Here is a 24,284-nt window from a genome sequence, read left to right on the forward strand (position 1 = left end):
ACGAGGATTTGACTAGAGATACCCCCGTTTTAGATGATGTAGTATTTCCTGTCTACGAAGCCGATGATAGTTTTGAGGAACGAGTTTATTCGGAGAATATTGTTTTAGAGTCTAGAAATTTAGAAACATTAGACTTAGAAAAAGAAAATGAACTCGTAGGAATGAGTGAGGATGAACCCGACTTAGAAGAATCAATTGACCATTTTCAGGAATCCGATGACCTAGAAATTAGGGAAGTTGTGACTAGTCTTTCTAGAGACACAGAAAACTCTAAGTTTGGGGGTTATCAGTCTCCATGTGCTTTAACTCTTAGAAAGTTCCATCGTGTAGGACTTGACATTTGTGCCTCAACCATCTTACAAGATTATATTCGTACACTTTTTCCTGAACCTAATGATGTCCAGAGAGAAGCTCAGTTGTTAGAAACCCATCCTCTGGTTGATGTGGTTAACCCAGGCTATGATACCAAGATTGACTTTGTTTTCCCATCAAATACTTTTCTTCCAATTGTGGGAACATTTGATTTTAAGATGTGTCGGTTATTAAGTTTTGAGACTAAACCTAATTACTTTAGGAGAATAGGGTCGACACATTTGCTTAAGGAAGACCAACTCTTTCATTGTGGTCAGTTTTGTGAGTCAAGTATAATTGAATTTAAGGATCCGCAGTTGTTCAGGTTATTGTTATGTGCTTCTAAGTTCCTACTTGAGTATTTCCAGACTCTACAACCTGATCTTAAGAATCCTTCTTTTGAGGAAGTCCTGCCTATGAAAACATTTTATTTAGACCCTTTTATAGAGCCTAAACCTGAGCCACAACTAGAGATAGTTGTCTTAAACAAAAAGTTAAATAAGGGTATGTTCGGTATCTTCTTGGTCTGTTGCAGTTTCCTCTTCTTGTGGTTAGCACTTTTCGATCCAGATGACCCACAATTATTGCGGCTACTTCTATATGATTCTATGAGGTGACTAATTCCTTCCGATGTCTGGCTGAAGACTTTAAACTTAGCACTTCTTGAGAGGTAACCCAATCTCATGCAACACGGTAATATCTTTCCTTAACTCTTTTGCTTCAAATGGTAACAGTTTCTCCTTGTTCATATGCTTTTAATTTTATCTTTAGAACATTGAGGACAATGTTAGATTTAAGTTTGGGGGTATGGGAGAAACTTTTTAGTTGCACTTTTGAAACTTCAAGCGTCACATGGTATCCAGTTAGCTAAGTTTATATACTGTTTCTCACCAAAAAGATAAAAATTGGAATGCTAGGGATAACAACTTATTGAGACATTAGAGAAAAAGACATTGAGATCTTTGAAATTCAGGAGAGAACTTGATCCTTTTAGAGGGTAACCGTGATGGACCTAACCATCCATGATGGAAAGGCAAGTAGGTCGGGAAATGCCAGAAAGACAAAGCAACCTCACAATATAATCATAGTTACTGGATTACGACTCTCTCTCAGTAGAAACTTATCATCATCAACAGACAGAGCAACATCAAAAATCAAAGTTGAAGACTTAGTTACAAGAAGTTGTAAGAGAAAATGATATAAGTTGTTGGAATTAATGATACCAAGACATCTTAAGTTGCGAAGATCCAAGTTTTTAAAGTCCTTCTCTCATGGCCTTATAAGTCAAGCAAGAAATCGAAGAGAAGAGCTAATTTTCAAGGTTCTATGAGGTTCGAGAGTTTATCATCAACAGTTGAAGACCGATGAAGGCGTTGTTTCTACTGAGCACTGTGAGAGAGTCTAAGAAAGATGCATTTTGGTTGCTTTGTTAGTCTGCTTTCAATCTGGCACAAGATCTTTCTAGCACTGGTTTAACTCATCACACGTAATTAGTCCATCTGTGTAGCAGATGTCCCTCTCATTTTTATCTCTCTCCTAATCTTATCCAGCTGTAAAGCAGCGGACGCATCTTACAATGTTTATCTAGCTGTGTAGTGGATATCTCTTTATCTAGCAGTGGTGTGGATGTGTCTCCCCTTTTCTTCAGTCAGCTTTAGAGCTGACACCTTTCATTTCTCTGACATTCTAGTTACTTGGAGGTAGGTTGAGAATATGTATGTCCACATAGCTCTTTACATACTTGTTACCAATTAGAAGTCATGGTTTTTGTGGGTACACCTCTGTTAAACCCACCCGAGACTAACTCGGTTTTATTTTTATTTTTTTGTTTTGCTCGAGGACTAGCAAATAATAAGTTTGGGGGTATTTGATAGACACATTTTTGTGTCTAAGTTGTCCTCAATTATCTCCATGTTGGTACTCGATTTTGTACTTATTATGGTGTTTTTGTGTATGTGTAGGTGTTTTTGGAGAAACATGTGTGGAAATTAGGCTCGAAAAGTTGCCCGGGGCACCCCGAAAGAAACGTGTTATCCGCACCCTATCACTGGATAAGGGGCAATCATCACCATCTTCTTCACTGTTTAAAGAATACATTTTGGCGGGAAAATAGTTTCAGATTGCGTAACTTCATGTGTTGATTTCTGGGCTGATTTGTTGGGATATTTTCGCTGGAATTGATTGGGAATATCCTGTTGCAGTAAAACAGGAATGGTATGCAAGAATATTTCACGTGATAAATATTTGATATTCTGGAATTGATTATGGGAGATACGTGAACTGTGAGAGAAGATTTTACTCTCTGGAATATATTCTATTGATTGAAAGAGATTTCTTTGCCAACTCAGAAACGTGTGGAAGTGTAGAACATAGAAGAAGGAGTTATTGTTGGTCTTGGAAGTTTAAAAGGTAAGAAGATATTCCCGATAATATTTTACTTAATGCCGAGTAATGAAAAATATTTGTAGTTATGGAAGAGATTTCTTGTGCATGAGAGGCTATATAAGGTGCTGAGGAGTTTTAGACGAGGGGATGAAGAGTAAGGGGTGAGAACAGAGTGTAGGAATTAGAGTTGGATAGAGTTGTTGTTGCTTCCATGAGAGAAGAACACGAAGAACAATAGACTGCAAAAAGCAGTCGTTTTCTAGTGTCGAAAAAACCGTTACGTTTTCTTCCAGATAAGACTGTTGTTTTGCGACAGTTTTGAGCTATAGTTTTCTTGTAACAACTACTTTGTAACAACTCATTTGTAACAGTAGGTTTTGTAACAATTATAACTGTTACAAACACACTGCTTTATATCTTTTCTTCACTAAAACACCTTTTTGAGCTATGGAAAATTATTTTGAGCGTGTTTTGAGTATGAGGAGCTAGACTCCATCGCTGGGACGACGGAGGAAGCAACTTTTCATGATTCTGGTAAATGAATTAATTCTTTTATTGACTTTTTGCATAGATTTAATTGCTTTATGATTTTTATTAATTATTTGTTATTTTTTTAGATGCCGCATGCTTAGTTCTAAATACTTTAGATGCGTCATGCTTTTAACTTACAAATAATACTTTACGAAATCTGTTTTTGGCAAAGAACTAGAATCACAACTTCTTTTTTTTGAGCTATATTGTCTAGAGTTAATGACTGAACCATAACAATATGAAAAGTAGTGGAATCCCGCGTCTCAACATCTCTTCATCTTGTGACAAATTGTGTATATATATTTTTCCTTATTTTCTTTATTAAGTCTTAAAACGAATTCTCAAAAAATCTGAGTGAACGAATCATCTTACTACAACATCATTGAAAAATACCATCACACCACCACCATTCTCTACGTGGGCATCATCATTTAATCGTATGATTATTGCGATAGTTATAAACTTTTATATTCTAGTAGGTTTTTCTATTTGGTGAAGAATAACAACTGGTTGATAGTGCTGATCTTACTGGATGTCCTCGATTTGTCCAATTTTGTTTTACATTGTTCTCTCGAGGATACAATCTATCATCTTCACCATCGTTTAGTCTCTAAGTAATTTGACATGAGTATGATTTTCCATGCTAATGATGGTTATAATGATATTTTAATTTGTATAAGGGTTGTATATAAAGTAAATATGGGTTGTATTAGTCACTGCCTTTTTTAGTAAGCAAACATATATTTAAAAACTAAGTGGGGTTTACAAAACTTGTATTAAGCATAAAGCTAACTATTCATTCGCCTTTTACCAAGGAAACTATTTTGATCCATATATTTCTCCGATTTCCTCTTATAAATGTCCAACACCTAATATTCAACCACGAAGACGTGGCTTTTTTATTCAAATCCAACAAGCGTCCAATGATTTTATTGGGTGTGATATAATTCAACACGGAGACGCCAAATCATTATTTTAACGCCAAATGGTTAGGCGTCTAGACAAATATTCTTTCGAAGATGCAGACATAAGCCTAACCATTAGTCTTCAGACGCCATACAATTTGGCATCAGCCCAGGATGCCCAATCATTTGGCGCCTGTTTTAAATATTTGTTTCACATTTTTACTATTACTCCATTTATGCTTTTACGTTCTAGTTCACATTCTCGTTGATAACGTTGATGCAGTTTTACAGTGGAAGTAAGGAATTCGTTGCTCGGACTATTTTCTAAGATTTGATTTTAAGATTAACTAAAGAAAAGCTAACTAAAATTGATTTTTGTTAGCAAGGAGAAATGATTCCAGGGTTTTGGATTCCACTACTTCCAATATTTATAAACTTAATTACAATTTCTTTGAAAAAATACTCCTACTTACTCAAAACAATTTTGAACCCAATCTCATGCATTGGAATATATAACGTTACAAGATTTTTTATGACTCTTGTCACTATTCTAAGGCCTAATTTTCCTTCGCTTATAAAAGATAGATAGCTAAACTAACCAAAACAATTGTTGTGAAGCATATAAAGAAGAGAAAATTTTTAAACAAATTAAAATCACAATATTGGAGTAGATATGTCAAAGAAAATAATTACTAAAATTTACGCATCGAAAATAGCTTCTTCCAAAACCCCAGAAAATAGTTTAGCTACTCATATGAAGAAAAGTGGAAGAAATATGATTAATCATTGTATAAAAAAAATAGAAATTGCTTACAACGATTTTTAGTTGCTAAAGACCTCCAGTTACCAAGGCAGTACAGTTACCAAAAGGCTATTGCAAGTGGAACTGTAAACGATAAACAGATCTTGTAGTTGAATATAACACTGCCTTCCGCGATTGTTTTTGAGGGTATAATGTTCTTAATTCTTCTTCTTCAATGGCAGCAGCAGAAGATTTGTTGCAGAGCTTGATATCTTCGTTTGTAGCTCTCTGCTACTCCCTAACTCTCTGTCCCCCTTCTCTGGTGTACGAGCACTTATTTTTATACTCAACAGGGCCTTCGAATCTCCTCCAATAACTCGAGATGATTTTCTTGCCTTCTCTGTAATATTACGGGAATAACTTCCCTGTTTTATCATGCCACGTTGTTTGTTGCCTCTTATACGCGTTATTCTTCAGCTGGCACATTCTAGCTCGTTCCTAACACCTCATAAATCGTGTCCATCTCCATACAACCTCATGTCATACACATGAATTCTCGTGATATCAAAAGATAAACCCGTGAAATACCTTCTCCTATGATTTTCTTTGATTCGATGACTCAGCCCCATTTTCTCGAAGTTAAGAGACTTACCATCTCTGTTTTGATGTAACAGGCCGGTATGTGTCCATTGGAGTGATTAAGTTTCACCCAAACTCTTCAAAGATCCAAACAGAACTTCCCGGGGGAATACCATTTTCTTCAAACTCATGATTCCGGACAATTCTAACCGAAAAAAACTCGTGACCAGCCCTATTAGGCCAAAAGGAAGAAACCCATTTGATTCCAGCCATTGAGTCTCATTCTAACTCATCCAAAACGCAAACCCTAATTTTGTCTCTTTGGAAACCAATTTCCCGCCAAATTTCATATTCAAAAGGTTGAAGAAAGGTGCCCCTTATCCGATCTGCAGGGGTAATTTTAGTAATGGGGTGCCCCTTATCCATTTGGGGGTGCCGTTAGTAATTTTCTCTAGAGGTGCAAATACCACTTTTTGAGCCAATTTCTCCGCACATGTTTATTTCTCCAAAAATACCTACAAAAACATAAAATACCAAAATAAATACAAAAAAGAGTACTAAAAATATAGAAAATCGAGATCAAAATAGACATATAAATGCGTCTATCTAACATTGGTATTATGGTCGAGATTTATAGGTTTAACGAGGAGAATCAATTTCACTGAGATCGACTAAGATGTTTAAATAATTTCATTAATTTTAGAATGTGACACAAGAAGATACATCAATTGATTACTGAATTTTATAGCTAACTCACTTTCGTAGGCATCATGGACACACTTAGCCTGCGCAACAAGCTTTTAAACCGCTAGTTGATCCTGACAGACGAGTGGTGTCTCGGGAGGGTTTACAAGAGGTATATTCACAAAATCAGTAATGTTGGTATAATTGTGTTAATCTTTGTCTCCATCTTGAGGAGGATTACTTGGTGGTTGTGTCGTGTTAAGGTTCCGGGAAGTTTTCCTTCAGTAATATCTACCGGTAACCCGAGCGTATATTAAGTTTGCATATTGCTCCTACACAAACTAGTCAAAAGTAGGCTAGTGGTTTTTATGAAGAATACGTGCGGAGAACCTACTAGCCATGTTTGGGTATGAAAACGGTAGAACTAAACCAAAAAGAAAAGTAAATGAAAATATTTTTAAACTGAAAATTTCTACTTGTAGAAGCGGGTGCATATCATTGTTGAGAACTACACCTATTTATAGCCAAAAATTAATATACACTATACCCCGTCTTTTTTATAAATTATTGGGTTTATAATTTATGGACAAGATGTAAAGCAAACAGAAGTGAATGTTTGGTCTATTCTGGGAGCATCTGCATGCTCTCGATCCTAAGGCTGTTAGAAGAGCGATGCAATTGATCAAAGATTGCATCCGTGATCTGGAAGACAAGAAGATGGCCCTCCTTCAAGATAAGAAAGAGAAATTAAGATAATACTTCCACTTGCATCGCGAAATTCAAGATAAGAACAGACTTGAGAACATAATATCTGAAACTCGTCCACTAGTATGGCAGGGTTCTACGACTACTCATATTTCCAGAACGTCATGTCAACATCTTGTCAAATACACATTATATATATGTATATAGGTTTTAAGGCCGTACAGCTTTATCAATGTATATATTTTTAAGACAACGCCCATCATCTTTATTCGATAAAAAATTTGTTAAACATAGCGTCCAACTGTGTAATGACAAAGTATATCACACATCTTATAAAACCACATTAAATTATATCACTTTTTTATATTAAACACATCTCATTGAACCGAATTTTCAAGCAAAAACCCCAACCATATATTTTAATCGCAGGGGAAAACATATAGTATATGTCGAAGCAAAATAGGTTTGTCCATTATATTTCATGGATAACCATAGTTTGATGCAAATCTCTTGGATGTAGCGTCCACAAAGAGGTTGTTCCGGCATCAAAATGACAATTGAACTAGAACCAAAAAATATGGGTATTTGCTATGTCAATATGAAAACTACTGTGAAAAAGCACAGTCGCCAGTCGATGCAATGAAAGCTAAAGATGGGAAATATAGATGAATTGTACAAAAACTTCAGGCAAAAAGGGAAAATTAAGACTGAATGCGCAAAATTGGCTTATTGCTTAACCCTTATCAACGGGGAATCCCTTATCAACGGGGAATCCCTCGTCATCTAACTCTTCCACGTCAACGGAAATCTCGATCCATCAAGAATTCTCTTAAGCTCTGTTAGGAAATCGAGAAACTTAGTCTTTAGAAATTGAAACCCCATCGTGGGGAAATTACACGCACTTTACTTGACGGTACTTCCTTTTTGCCCATAACTCCTACAACATTGAAATATTAACATTGGATTCATTTCATTTCAAGATAAATCAATCTACATAGATTAAACATTCACCATTGTTTCAGTTGCCATTGCTTCAGGATCTCGGCTAATAGTGACAGCGTCAGCTTGGAAGGCATAAAATAATTACATTGCTTCCTGGATAACCCCACACATGTCCTTTATGTTCCACCATTCTTTCCCGAGTATTTCCAAAGTCTCTTTTGTAATAGTGACATGCACGAAGACTGAATGTATTATCCAGCCTATTCTAACTACTTCACGCGATCTTTGGATCACCCACATTTTCATGATTACCAAATCTTCCACAGAATCAAAGGAATCCATTGTTGTTTCGAAGCTTTTCTTCTTAAAGTGTCTCCAAACAAACGACCTTTACTGTTTATAAGGGATGTAGAGGGAAACAAAAGGTTCCGGTGTGTGAAATATCCTAAGGTTACCCATCCTTTTATAGGATCCGACTCACTTATTGGTCTCTACATCCATTTATTGTTTTATTCACTGTTTACAAACGACCTTTATTGTTAACAAACAACCTCGCTTTGAGAACTCGAAATGAGAAGACGTGTCAGTATTTTCATTCTCTAAGCCATAGCTTTATTTCACCGATGGGCTGAAAACTCGAAATGATTGGACGTATCACTGTTATACATTAATTTCACTGTCGTTTATTATTTTCACTCATTTTTGGGTTCAAACTCGATACTAGAAGACATATCACTCCATCGTGATATGTTTGACCCAAAACTTTATCTTAGTGACATTTATTGCTGCTTCTGACTTCCTAGTTAATCTCATAAAGTGAGCACAATTTCATTCAATAACTAGTAAGATAAAGACCTTGTAACTTTATAACAGATTAATCATGTGTTTTAGTACTGAAGAAGAAGTCGGTGTTGTGGAAGCCTGGATTTCAGTTACAAATCAAGGTCCCCGCGAAGAAGGTGAAAATCAACTAAAATATTTTATGGAACCGCGGTTTTCAATCCTTCTAAGAACTTATCGGGAATGAAAAGGGTAGAACGAAGATCTCAGTTAAAAAAAGATTCAGCTTGACCACCACTTGAGTCGATACTTTTGTTACAGTTCTAGTTGAAGTAAACATAGTTCATCTGGCATTGTCCTACGAAGATTGCTTAAGTAAACATAACTCCTTAATAAATGGTATTTACAACTATTAATACTTATCCCAACTTACTTAACCTTTTATTTTTCTCTCTCATGGTGCTCCGGCAACCAGTTCTGGTGATTCCATGCCAGAATTTTTCTTCGCAATCACCATGGGTCTGTTGATTTTTCCTTTGTTTTCTGATTCCCCTTTGTTTGATTTTCCACGGTTTCTCCTTGCATTTTCTTGTTGCTTTATTCGCTGTTTATTTGGTTTTCTAGGGTTCGTGCTTTTCCTTTTTAGGGTTTTCTCGTTTTTCCAGTCGCAATGTCCATTGTCACTAGGGCTTCTTCCTAAACCACATCGCCTGCGATTTCTTCTTCACAATCTACTCCTTCCATAGACGAAGCCGTGCCAGACGACAGCCTTTGTCATTGCCCCTTCAAGCAAGTTCATGGTTGCCAGGATGGTGTTAATGGCAGAGGTTATGTAAAGGGTTCTTTCCTGAAGCATGTATATGACAAGCATCTCTTCTCTGAAGATAACAAGATCATATGCAGGGATTTGATTGCTACGAACTTGCACATTTACTTAGCTTGGGACAAAGTCCTACGTTGTTTGCGTATGTGGTTATGTTGCATATGCATGCATCTGCATGGTTGGAAGAAAGCTTACAAGGGGAGAAACGGAGTTGCGCATGGATATGTTATTGTTGGACCTCTCAACAGTGCAGAGGTTGAGTTTCTTCTTCACAGTTTGGATAAACCAGGTGAGATTTTTCCAGTCTGCTTGGGTTCTACCAGCACTGCGACTTGTGATGTTGTCACAATGGATAGTGTTGATGCTATCACAGATGGTACTGATGTTTTAGGAGTCTCCCAATCTACTGATGCTTTAGGACCCTCCCTGTCAACAACCCTACTAAACGCTGTGCTTCAAAGGAAGTTCACGACTGTCACTAGTATTCCTAATAAATGCAGGCTTGCTTTTGCGAGGACGCTAAAGGTATGTCTCGACAGGGTGATTGTAAATTCTGGCAGCTTGGTTGCAGCTTGTCCTTCTCCCAATCTGCACTCTAACCTTTTTCAAGCCGAGAAGCTCAGCTGAGAAAAAGTCCGGTAACAGAAAACATTTGCAGGTTGCAGCCATTAACCAGGCCCTTGCTATTTGAAAAGAGCCTAATGGATGCTCAATATTTTTGAACAAACTTCTACAGCAGCCGGTACATTTTGGGTCTAAGAAGGCAGACAAGAAGAGACAGGGCGCATCTACTGATAGGTGTTGTAAACTGATATTTATCTATTGTTTATGCTTTCTTTGCGAGTTCTTTTGTAAATTATGTAGTCTTTTGTTTGTTTTTGAGATTTCAGGTACTTTGGAGTCATTTGGCGCAAAAGAAGGAGAAATCGTCCATTTGGAGCATAAAAGACAAAAGCGTCATTTCATGTGCAACTGTTATTGAGAGCGACGCTGAGCCACGCCGACAATAGGAGACCGCCACTACAACTTACTCTAGAGAAGCAAGGGGGACAAACAACCATGATGGCCCTTATCTGATGAGTGGTTCCTAGAATCACCTTGGTTACCCCTTATCTTCCTTACCTGGGTGGCTGTATCCCCTCTCATTTCCTACAGCAAACCTAAAATTGAGAGAGAAATCATTTCTTCTCATTATTAGCTTTATTTCTGAACCCATGACGGCACCATTTTATCAGAGAGATCGAGAGATGCAGGGAGAGATGGCTGTTGTGGTGGAAGAATTTGTGAAATGGTAACTGAGAAGAATCTGTTGCTGCCAAAGAAGTTAGGGTTTTGCTGTGTTTGAATTCTCAACCGAGAACTCAGTTGAAATGAAAGAGAAGAATGAATGGATCTTTGAATTAACATGATAGAGTTCGATGAGGGTTTGAAGATGAAGGTGATTTGCTGCTGCCATTGTTATTGAACTGAAGAATCGATGGAGATTGAAACGGAGTTGTCTCTGTTGTTGTCAATTGAGCAGATGGGTTCAATTCTGGTGATGTTGGTGAAAGGAAGTCTAGGGTTCTTGAACTGGTGGTTTTTATCAATGGGTTTGAGTCATTAACTGAATTGATTCCACAGATAGTGGAATTAGGGTTTGAAATCAAAGAAGAAGGTGGATTTGTCACTGCCAATATTTAGTAGGTGGGGTTCGAATTGATTCTGTGAATAAAGAGATGGGGGATGAATAACTGAGATTCAGCTGATAATAAGAATGGGTTCTTGAGAATTACAGAGATAGGTAAGAGCAGGGACATGGTGATGTTATTGCTTTCGGTTCAATGGAGCTGAGAATTTGCAGTTGTGAAGCTACAGGAAATGGGTGTTGCAGACTGTAGTGCAATGGATGAAACCGTTGCGGCTTTTGATCTGAAAATGGAATTGGTGGTGGTTACAGCCTTGATTTTAATGGGTATTTATTTGATTTCGTTTTGAGAAGAAGTTGGGTCTGCTGTGTTGATGGGTTTTATTGTTCAGGGGATAGAAGAAATGATGTAGATGGAGGATTTGTGGTTAATCTCAAGGAGACGCAGATGGCGTTGATGCCATGACCTGGTGGTAATGAAATGGTTGTATGTGATATGCTGTTGCAGAGAGGAGGAATTGAAATGAGTATGTGTTGCAGTATTACAGGGAAATGGCTTGCTTGGGTTGTTGTCGCTGCAATGGGTTGCAGGCTTGCAGCTGAACTGAAGATCAAGCAGTGACATTGCAGGTTGTAATGATGTTGTTGCTACCTGGGAACGTGATGGGTTTCGCTGTGTAGCTGATGTATGGACTTGGACAGGGTATTGGCTGAGGCTACTGTTGGAAATTGGGAAATGAGTTGCTGCTAGTGAACGTGTTATTGAACTGGAGTGGTTGAGCTTGAACTGACTGAGTGGCGAATATTTGGTGTTGGCATTACAAGGAAGAACAAGGATTTGAATTGAGCACTGGTCATGGTGCGAATTAACTGTCGGTGGGCTTTGTTGGTGGTTGTAAGCTACAGAATATGCAGTCAACAGTGCTGGAATGGAGTTCGCAGGGTGTGTGTTGCCATGGATGAGAAATTGCAGCTGGAGCAGAGAAATTGAAGCTAAGAAGAAACAAGATGTCTTTATTGCTGTTGGTCTTGGTTATGTGCTGCAAGACTCAGGAGATTACAGTGAAGTGTGTTGGCTGGAACAGAATTGACCAAAGGAAGCAATGATGGTGCAGCATTAGTCATGGCCAGTATGAATGGCTCATGCCATGGCAACTCAACCAACTCAGCCCAGTTAGCTCACCTGAATAGCTGACTCGGTTCTGAGTCATGATCTAACTGAGTTAGTCAATTGACTCAGTTGACCCGACCGATTTGACCCGTTTGACCGGTGTCAGGGTGGACTTTTCCGGTCACCTGAGCTTATTATCGGTGAATTTCCGGCTAACTTCCGGCCAGTTTACCAGTTTTCCGGCGAACGTTTTTGGACATAATTTTACATGCATTTTTCTACATATGGGCTTGGTAGATATCTTTATATTGGACTTTTGAAGACTAGACCTAATTTTGGAACAAGAGGAGCTACAAAAGGAAAGACTTCTACAACTTTGGGGGATCACGTATTATTCTTGGAGCTAAGGAGAGAGCCGCTTTTACTTACGCTACTAGGGTTTGCTTTCGCTTTGTTTCATCTTCTTTATTTGATTATTGATTATGATGAACTCCATAGCTATGAGTACCTAAATTTAATATTATTGGTTAAGGATATAGTCTTATTTCTAAAACTTGTGCTTGATTAATGCATTAGTTTTCTCTCTTGATTATTGTTCAAACTTCTACTGTTTTTAATAATCACATGATTGATGTATAGTGATAGGATTTAGGTGGTTGTTTAGTTAAGTGGAAAATTAATTGAACTTGCATCCTTGTCCATAACTAATTTAGGGTTTTTCATCGAGTGATCCCAAATACAAGTAGCATAATATGATTACGGTTTGTAGTGATACACTCTTGTGATCATATGTAGAGTTTGACCATTGTCCGAATTGTTAATGCGCAATGTATGACAATTGCATTAATTAGTCTATTTATGAAACTTAATGCTCCTAGGAATTGAACTTAATTAGCGCAAGGCGTTAGGTTATTCTTTAGGTAGAATTCACATGCACAGCTCTAATGTGTGTGTTGATGAACTTAGGAAATTAATAGATTATCTTGCTCTCTTGATACTCTAGGCTTTTGATGATAAAGAGATTAAATTGTAATTCTAATCATGTATGCAAGCACATGTTTAAGATTGAAGATGAATTCCTTGACCAATATGTTTCTCTCATTGATTATTTCTCCAATTTACTTTGCTTTTGATTTACCTTTATTGGTTACATAAAAATCAGAAATCCCCCCAATTGGTTACTTTAGGAAATTGAATACATAATAACTACAATTGCCTCTATGTGGAAACGAAATCTTTCTTATCATATACTTTAGGAAAGTGAAATTACTTTTGACGCATACGACATCGATCAAATTTTGGCGTCGTTGCCGGGGAGGCATACGGCTAGTTATTAAGTTTTTAGTTTCTTATCATCATTTCTGCTTTCATATTTGCTTTTTGTTTCTTGTCTCTTGTTCTCACTTGTTTTTGAGAATTGTTTTTCAGGTACTAATCCCTGGATCCCAAAAATTGGAACTATCCAAGGTGCGCGATAACTACTCGTGAAGGAACAATACTTCAAGCAAGAATTGACGGGACAGAAGAACAAGAGTTGGAAGTAGAAGAAGAGACTTTCCATCAAGAAGAAGAAGTTCTAGAATAAGAGGTTCTGGTTGAACAAGAACCACCTTTTGAAGAAGAAGAGAAAACAATGGGTGATGCAAATCGTACACTCAAGGACTTGGCTTCTCACAAGCTGGATACACAACAATGGTGTATTCAAACAAACTCTACTTTCGAGATCAAGCCGGGGTTGCTTAGAGAATTACCAAAGTTCCATGGCATGGTGAATGAAGACCCAAACAAGCATCTTATGGACTTCCACACCATTGTTATGGCCATGCTTCCAGCGGAGACTGATGCGGATGGTGCAATGTTGAAAGTGTTTCGATTCTCTTTGGCGGGTAGTGCTAAGGATTGGTTGTATTATTTTCCTTCCCGAAGTGTAACAACATGGAATGGGTTAAAGAAACTCTTTCTAGAGAGATATTTTCCTGCATCAAAGGATACTCAAATTCGCAAGGAGATTTGTGGGATGAAGCAAAATGTGGGAGAATCTTTATATGAATGTTGGGAACGATACAAGAGATTGATGGCAAGCTGCCCTCATCACCAATTTAGTGACGCAATGATTATCCAATACTTCTATGAAGGTCTCCAAACAAGTGATAGGAATCTTATTGACGATGCGGGTGGTAGTGCACTAGTGAACAAGACGGTGGCACAAGCTAGAGAGTTGATTGAGAACATGGCAGCGAACTCACAACAATTTTCAAGTCGTGGTTCGGATGTGCTTCTTAGGAGAGTAAATGAAGTGAGCGAGGTATAGGAGCTTCGTCAACAAATGGGTAACATGACAACAATGATGCAACAAGTTGCAGCCGCGGTGATACCAAGTTCTCCTCAAGGGTATGAAGATGCCAATGAACAAGCTAACATGATCTTTCCAAATCAGCAAAGACGTTATGATCCCTATTCCAACACTTACATTCCGGGATGGAGAGATCACCCCAATTTCAGTTATGCCAACAAGCAAGGAGCGGTGCAACACCCTACGTTCAACCGCCCAAGTGGATTTCAACCACAACAACAACAATTTCAGCAACAACAATTTCCACAACAACAACAACCTCAAAATCAGGGGTCAAGTATGGAAGAGTTGCTAGAATCTTTTATGCAAAGAACGGAGAGTACGGTTAAGGAGCTGCAAACCCAAGTTGGTTCTATGGCTATTGAGTTGAACCAGTTGAAGGCACAAAATGGTGGGAAACTCCCTTCTCAACCTATCAACCCAAAAGAGGGTGTCAATGCAATTACGTTGAGAAGTGGTACACAACTTGTGCAACCCGAAGTTACTGATTCGGGCTAAGAGGAAGCTCCAAAGGAACCTGTTTTGGAGGAGAAGAATGAGGATCCTCCCCAAACTTCCGAGGTACCTATTTCTAACTCTAAAACTCCGGTTTCTACTTATGTTCCTCCTTTACCTTTTCCTCGCAGATTTGCAACGTCCAAGAAGGCGGAACTAGAAATAGAGATTTTAGACGTTATTAAAAAGATTCATGTGAACGTACCACTCATTGATGCTATTAAGCAAGTTCCAAAGTATGCAAAGGTATTTAAGGACTTTGATGGATCGGTAGACCGACTTTGTTTCACCGCAAGTGCACGGTGTCAAAAATAGCACACAATAGCAAGCACGGTTCGTTCCCTCAAGGAGTGCGAAAACTACTACTAATTAATATCAAGACCGAACTAACCAAAATTTAATATTTCAGAGATGTTGTATTAAGAAAATAAGATGTCAAGTAAAATAAAGCAAATTTATAATGATATATAATCAAGGATGTAGAAATATTAGGGTTACGGAATCCGTTGTAGGCTAAAGTTTCACTTATGTCTCTCACAAAAGTCTCATTTAACTCATGAATTATAGCAAACCTAGCTATCGAAACACGGAAGATATTTCAATTAAGAACAGTAGATAAGGATTATCAAGAGGATACGTTTTTTCTCAACCTAGAAGGTAGAAATCCCGAGCACTAATCATACAAGGCATAAGTAGTCATAGGATTATCATAAATCATTTATCACCAAGGTTCTATTTGGATGTTGTTCAAGAATTCAACTATGAAATATACATGGCATAAAACATGAAAAACTCATTAAACAAACAACCCAATCTTGAGAAACACAAACATTACGTAAGCTTTTATTTTTGAAACCATTGTTTGAGAACACAAGTAAATTCAACCTACAAGTTCATCTTTCACCCTAATGAGGAGTTTATCTAGACATGGTTTTCTTAAAAGCCATCAAAAATAATATAGATAATAACAAGTAAAGCATATGAATTGCAGAAAGAAAAATAGCAAAACCTAGTTTCTTCCCTGATTACGGCCTCCCTTTTCTTCTCCTCATTCCTGCCTTAAATAACACTCTAGTTCTTCTCTTGTATTGGTGACAGCGACCACCAAAGCCCAGTCCAATCACAGCCTCCACTTTCTTAATTCAGGCCCTTTCAAAGTCAGGCCATAGCATCCAACTCCGGCCACAGTCTGCACCTCCTTGTTCACAGCCATGACCATGGCAGCAACACCTTCCTTTCTTGTTCACCGCCAAGACATATACCACCAACAACCAGCTCAGTACATGCCCATGTCAATAGTTACGTCAATCAAGCCTATATCTGGTACTAACCCATCACTTCCATGCACATCTCAACATAAATGTCAGCCATACACAACACCTTAATCTTGCCTTCTCAATCAAACTCCAACCACACAAACTGAACCCCATATGTAGTAGTTGTACCAGTGCAAATATTAGTAGCACCATCTCAGCAACCACCCCATTGACGCTGCATTTATTCAGACCGAGAACTTTCGATTAACTCCAACTTGAGACTGCATACAGACCCTCAAATTCGTTGATGTTGTTGACCCCTTTCTGCAGTGAATTTTAGTCTTGAAACTTCATCTTCATTTACATTTCAGAATACCCAAAAAATCACCATTAGACAATACCAAATTAGGTCAAAATCCATCTCCATTCTTTGATTGAAGCTTACACGTTTACCTCCTTGTACGAATTGAAACAAAACTGCACGTAATCAACCATTGAGAAACCCCCAGCTTCCATTCCATTAACATCAAACCTATTCAGCCAACTTCATCACCTGCTGGAACGTTGCTGCTGTTAATCTCTTCTTGTTCGGACCAAAATTCACAGTAAGGACCCTTTAATACTTTAAACCACAGATCCACTAAACAAGTACTCATCATCATTTAACTTCGAACCCCCAAAACTCAGACCTAATTCGCTATCAAGACCACTAGCAAATCGAGAACCCCATACATCAACAGCAAATTGATTGAGAAGAGATGCCTTGAGCATCACCAATTCACAATCGAACTCATTCTGCAGGCGCCAAGTCAAGTCAATTGAATCACTGCTCATGCCTTTACACTCCGAAAATCCCCAAATTTTTGTAGCTACAATTCCTGTATTCTTTCCTCAAATCCCCTTCTTTGAAATTGATTAGCTCCACCAAAATTAGGTCAACAACCCATTTCCATTTCCATTTCAGAACCTCACAGATCTGTCTTGCTGCTGCTTTGCTTCTCGGGTGAGAAATGAATGTTTCATTTTTTTTGACAAAGACGAGAAGATGATGATAAGAAAATGTGGTGCATAAGCAGCCACTCCTTCTGTTCTTCTTAGACCCACTCGTGCGGCTCACATGCTTGGTATAATGACATTTCTTCCTTCCACTGAACTACAGCCGTGGCAGTCAAATGATGCAGCTAAGCAAGTGGTTCGAGCCATGAGCAGCATGGGCATACAAGGCAGATCACCATAGGCCTTATCTCTTTTGGTGCCCTGGGCTTTGTTTTCGGAAACGCCATTCAGATCCTTGTTTAGCCAATTATTCTCCGGGTGAACAGATTTCAATTGTAATTCTTGTAATTGACTTAAAACAATATTATTAGATAAATATTGAGACCTAGATAGTATAAATGTGGGTATAAAAGTGTCGCACTTGCGTGCTTATCAACTTGTGTACCAATAAGAAAAGGCTCAAAGGTAATGAAGTGCTAAGTGTGGGGGGGAATGCTTCGGCAATTCTTACAACACAAACTTCCACTGAAATGCAAGGATTCCGGTAGCTTTGACATTCCCGTCACAATTGGTAACGCTACATTTAATAAAGCTATGTTGGACTTAGGTGCATCCGTAAATGTTATGCCAGCATCCATGTATAATTCACTTGATCTTGGTCCTCTTATAAAGTCTGGAATTGTGTTGCAATTAGCCGATCGCTCTAATGTCTACCCAATGAGTATTGTTGAGGATGTTCTTGTGCAGGTTAATCAACTTGTATTTCCAGCTGACTTTTGTGTGTTAGAGATGAATGAAGGTTCACCGGATTCGTCTCTACCATTGCTACTTGGGCGTCCCTTCATGAAAACGGCGAAAACCATTATTGATGTGGACAAGGGAACGCTAACTATGGAGTTTGATGGAGAAATAATACGTTTCAACATTTTCGAGACGATGAGATATCCTAGCAATGTCCACTCTTGTTTCTTCATTGATGTGATTGACACATTGGCGCAACAAATGTTTGAGTTGAATGGTGTTAATACTTTGGAAACCGTGCTCACTACACATATTGATGATGGTTTGGAGTACGGTGATGAGATTAAGGAAACTATTGGTTCACTTAACTCATTACCGGAAAAATATGCACTTAAGAATATTTCATATGCTTCTTTTCCTTGCAATGATGAAAAACTTGTACCATCAATTGTTAAATCTCCAAAGTTAGAATTGAAACCTCTTCCAAGTCACTTAAAGTACTTATATTTGGGTGACAAGGAAGACTTACCTGTGATTGTTTCTAACGAGCTTAGTGAATTACAGGAGCAAAAACTTCTAAGGGTGTTAAGGACGTACAATACGGCCATAGGATGGACAATTGCCGATATCAAGGGTATACGCCCTACCGTTTGTATGCACAAGATCCGTTTGGAAGACGATGCAAAGCCTACAAGGGAAGAGTAACGTCGTTTGAACCCTCCCATGATGGAAGTTGTGAAAAAGGAGATACTCAAGCTTTTGGAAGTGGGTGTTATCTACCCCATATACGATAGCAAGTGGGTAAGCCCGGTACAAGTGGTACCAAAGAAATCAGGTGTGACAGTGGTGGAAAATGATAAAAATGAACTTGTCCCGACTCGTGTGCAAACCGGTTGGAGGGTTTGTATTGATTACAGGAAATTGAATGCCACCACTAGGAAGGATCACTTTCCATTACCTTTTATTGATCAAATGCTTGAACGTTTAGCTGGATATTCTTACTATTGTTTCCTTGATGGCTATTCAGGTTACAATCAGATTGTGATAGCACTGGAGGATCAAGGGAAAACTACTTTCACTTGTCCTTTCAGTACTTTTGCTTATAGAAGGATGCCTTTTGGCTTATGCAATGCTCCAGCTACCTTCCAAAGGTGTATGGTAAGTATTTTTCAGAATATGTTGAAAACATAATCGAAGTGTTTATGGATGACTTTAGTGTCTTTGGTGATTCATTTGACCTTTGCTTGAACAATTTGTCATTAATCCTTGAACCATGTGTTGAAACAAATCTTGTGATGAATTGGGAGAAGTGCCATTTCATGGTAACTCATGGCATAGTTTTAGGCCATATAATATCTTCAAAAGGCTTGGAAGTCGATAAATCTAAGATATACCTTATTTTTGCTCTAAACCCTCCTACTACGGTGAGGGAGATACGCTCTTTTCTTGGTCATGCAGGTTTTTATCGTAGATTCATCAAGGACTTTTCCAAGATAGCATCACCACTTTGCAATTTATTGCAAAAAGGTGTGGTTTTTAACTTTGATGAAAAGTGTGTGGCGGCATTCAATCGTTTGAAAGAACTTTTAATTTCAGCCCTTATCATTAAACCACCGGATTGGAGCAAGCCTTTTGAGCTCATGTGTAATGCAAGTGATTATGCGGTTGGTGCGGTGCTTGGGCGGTGTGTGGGGAAGATACCTCATGCCATTTATTATGCTTCTAGGACACTCAATGAAGCCCAACAAAACTACACAACCACTGAAAAACAGTTGTTAGTTATTGTTTTTGCTTTGGAAAAGTTTCGGTCTTATCTAATTGGTACAAAAGTTGTTGTCTTTTTTGATCATGCAGCACTTAGGTACTTGCTAATGAACAAAGAGGCGAAACTGAGGCTCATACGATGGATTTTACTCTTGCAAGAATTTGATATAGAGATCAAAGACAAGAAAGTAATTGAGAACACCGTTGCGGATCACTTGAGCCGTCTTGATGTGGACAAGGAAACTATTCCATTGCGTGAAAGTTTCCCGGATGAGCAACTATTCTCAATTGCCTTTGGAGAACCATGGTACACTGATATTGTTAATTACTTAGTTTCTAAACAAATCCCAAATAACTTGTCTCGTGTTGAGAGGGACAAACTTAAGAAGTGAGGAAACCAATACATATGGGATGATCCATACTTATGGAAACATTGTAGTGACCAAGTAATACGAAGGTGCGTTCCCGAATTAGAATTTAATTCTATCTTGTCTTTTTGCCACTCATATGCTTGCGGAGGACACTTTGGGAGCAAGAGAACCGCTCTCAAAGTACTAGAATGTGGTTTCTATTGGCCAACTTTGTTTAAGGATGCACATGCATTTTGTACTACATGTGATAGGTGCCAAAGAACAGGCAATCTAGGTACTCGAAATCAAATACCACAAACTATTATTCAATTTGTTGAGGTTTTTGATGTATGGGGAATTGATTTATGGGCCCTTTTGTCAATTCTAGTGGGAATTATTATATCTTGCTTGTTGTTGATTATGTCTCGAAATGGGTGGAAGCTAAGGCCACCCCAACTAATGATTCTAAAGTGGTTTCAGATTTTGTGCAAGCAAAATTTTTTGCAAGGTTTGGAATTCCAAGAGCCATAATTAATGATGGGGGTTCACACTTCAAAAACAGGTTCTTGCAAAGCTTGTTAAGGAAGTACAATGTGTCGCATAAGATTGCAACACCCTACCATCCACAAACAAATGGACAAGTCGAGGTTTCCAACCGAGATTTGAAGTCCATTCTAGAGAAGACGGTGAATCCAACAAGGCAGGATTGGAGTTCGCGACTCAATGATGCTTTGTGGGCATATAGAACCGCATACAAAGACACCTATTGGGATGTCTCCATTTAGGCTTGTGTATGGTAAACCTTGTCAAGCAATGATGCATTTGAAAGCTCACGTATTTACAAAGAAAAGACGAAGGCATTTCATGATAGTATGATTACAAAGAAACAATTCTGCATAGGGCAGAAAGTGCTTTTGTTTAATTCCCGTTTGCAATTATTTCCGGTTAAATTAAGGTCACGTTGGATTGGACCTTTTATTGTGACTAATGTGTTTTCTCATGGTGCAGTGGAAATTCGTAGTTTAGCTACAGGAAATGAACTTAAAGTAAATTGGCACCGGTTGAAACCATATTATGAAAACTTCTCTTCGGACGTTGTGGATGGAGTTAACCTTGTGGAAGTGCTCCCTCTGGAGGAGTCGTAGAAAGCAAGGAGATAGTCGGGCTGACGACTTTAAACCAAGCGTTAAATGGGAGGCAACCCATAGGATGAGTATTCCTTTTTTATTTTTATACTTTTCTTGTCTTGCATTTATTTTCTGATTTCTTGTCACATTATCATTTAGTATTTCCCACCTTGACTTTCTTTGGACGATTCAATTTACATTGAGGACAATGTAAAGTTTAAGTGTGGGGGAGTGGTTAAGCATTTGCATTGTAAATTTTTCATAAATTTTCAACTTTTGTGTGAAATAGAATGACAAACTCCAGCTTGTAGTTAATTTAGAGTCACATATTATACATGTCGCTAAGATTACATCGAAATTCTCACAAGAGTGACTGAACTTAGAGATGACAGAGAACGTGATCGGGTTTCTTACTTGTATGAGAGTTAAAGTTGGATTTAGCCATGACAGTGGCAAATGAGGTGCAGACTGAATTCCGTATTAGAGTTGTGGTCCCATATAGTGGAGACTACCCATGTTACATCATAAGAGGCACCGACCTTCACTTTTTGTACGTGTCTAAATTTTTGCTTTTAGAGTGTGTGTCACCGTATGTAAACTCCGGGTAGAATGGTGAGATACCCAACCTCCCACCAATAGAAGCACTACTTTAATCTCTTGAGTGATATTTTGTCAATCATGATGGTGACATCGAATTGCTAACTTACATACCACTTGTAATCTTGATCGCAGTTAGCACCATCCACTTTATCTCTCTCTACACCAACAAGTCCATAGAAACACCATCATCATCAACAAGAGGAGCATCACAAATTCGAAGGAAATTAGACGTTCAAGGTTTACAAGCAACGGTACAGAAATGAGCAGATTTCAGATTCAAGTAAAGCAACAAGACAAGGAGCAGAATTTTTACAAGTTGAAGACTTAGGTACAAGAGCGAAGATTAGCAAGATGAGAGTTCAAGAAGTTTATGATATCGAGACATACAAGTTGTGAAGAATCAAGTGGTAAAGTACTTACACCATGGCCTTTGTACTTGCATTTTTATTTTATCTTATTTGTATTCTATTTTCTCTTGTCTCGGAAAAAAAAAAATTGGGACATGGTCATCATTATGCCAGTTCCCTGTCAAAAATAAAAAAGAGACAAAAAGAGAGACAAGATTTTTTTTTGTTAGGTTCATTATTAGTTTTATTATTTTATTTTATTTCGTTTTCATTTTTATATTTGTTTTATTTTTCTTGTCTCATAATTAAAAAAAAAAGAGAAAAAAAAAAGAAAGAAAAAGAGACAAGAAAAATGTATTGTATCATTTTAGTTCGTTTTTAGTTTTGTTCTTTCATTAAAGCCAATGGAAAGAAGGAATATTCATAATGAAGTTTCAAACAACAAGGAATTAGAGGAAAGAATCACATTGTCAAGATTCTACGAAGTTCAAGAGTTATCATCACTAGTTGAAGACCGAAGACGAAGATGAAGACAAAGATTGAAGACCGAAGACGTTTCTGTGGATGCTGTGAGAGTGGTGCTAACTGCACGCCGAACGGATAACGAGGTAAGTAAGCATATTCCCACCTTCGTTAAGTGGTTGATTCCTTTCTTAGAGATCGTCAGAAAAAAGGGTTTTCAAAATGAATAAAAGATGTGGGTTTTCAAAACAATTCGGAGGGTTTTACCTTCCTACCATTCTACGTGTCGCAGGATTCTCCCTTCACTCCTACCTGGACACATGTGTGACCCATAAAAAAGTTGTTTATTATTGAGAGCAACTTCATAAAACCCTTTCTTGTAAGGCAGAGTCGAGACTTTTGATCACTCCGCACCCGAATTTCTTTCGATAAGGGATGGTTATTTCTCTCTCAACTTTTAAGGATGATATTGTATTCATATATGTGTCTAACTTCTTATGACTAGTGTCCAGAATGTCTATGTCTTCTTAGCGCGTTGGATGCTATCATTTCGGAGAACTAGTAAGTTGGAAAAGTAGGTTTGTGGGTTTATCTCTAGTAAACCCTCACAAGACTATAACTCTTCCACTAGGGACACCTGGGGGTTCAAAAGCTTGTTATACGTGCTATGTGTGACCGTAGCCTTGACGACACGGAGTTGTATGTATGTTTAGAATTGTTTTGTTTGATTTGCTCGAGGACTAGGAAAGTCTAAGTGTGGGGGAATTTGATAGGTGTTGTAAACACCTTGATATTAATCTATTGTTTATGCTTTCTTTGCGAGTTTTCTTGTAAATTATGTAGTCTTATGTTTGTTTTTGAGATTTCAGGTACTTTGGAGTCATTTGGAGCAAAAGAAGGAGAAATCGTCCATTTGGAGCATAAAAGACAAAAGCACCATTTCATGTGCAACTGTTATTGAGAGCGACGTTGAGCCATACGACAATAGGAGACCGCCACTACAACTTAGTCTAGAGAAGCAAGGGGGCCAAACAACCATGATGGCCCTTATCTGATGAGTGGTTCCTAGAATCACCTTGGTTACCCCTCATCTGCCTTACCTGTGTGGCTGTATCCCCTCTCATTTCCTACAGCAAACCTAAAATTGAGAGAGGAATCATTTCTTCTCATCATTAGCTTTATTTCTGAACCCATGGCGGCACCATTTTATCAGAGAGATCGAGAGATGCAGGGAGAGATGGTTGTTGTGGTGGAAAAATTTGTGAAATGATAACTGAGAAGAATCTGTTGCTGCCAAAGAAGTTAGGGTTTTGTTGTGTTTGAATTCTCAACCGAGAACTCAGTTGAAATGAAAGAGAAGAAATAATGGATCTGTGAATTAACAGGATAGAGTTCGATGAGGGTTTGAAGATGAAGGTGATTTGTTGTTGCCATTGTTATTGAACTGAAGAATCGATGGAGATTGAAACTGAGTTGTCTCTGTTGTTTTCGATTGAGCAGATGGGTTCAATTCTGGTGATGTTGGTGAAAGAAAGTCTAGGGTTATTGAACTGGTGGTTTTTGTCAATGGGTTTGAGTCATTAACTGAATTGATTCCACATATGGTAGAATTAGGGTTTGAAATCAAA

Source organism: Papaver somniferum, chromosome 5 (genome assembly GCF_003573695.1).
Source record: "Papaver somniferum cultivar HN1 chromosome 5, ASM357369v1, whole genome shotgun sequence".
Classification (NCBI taxonomy): Eukaryota; Viridiplantae; Streptophyta; class Magnoliopsida; order Ranunculales; family Papaveraceae; genus Papaver; species Papaver somniferum.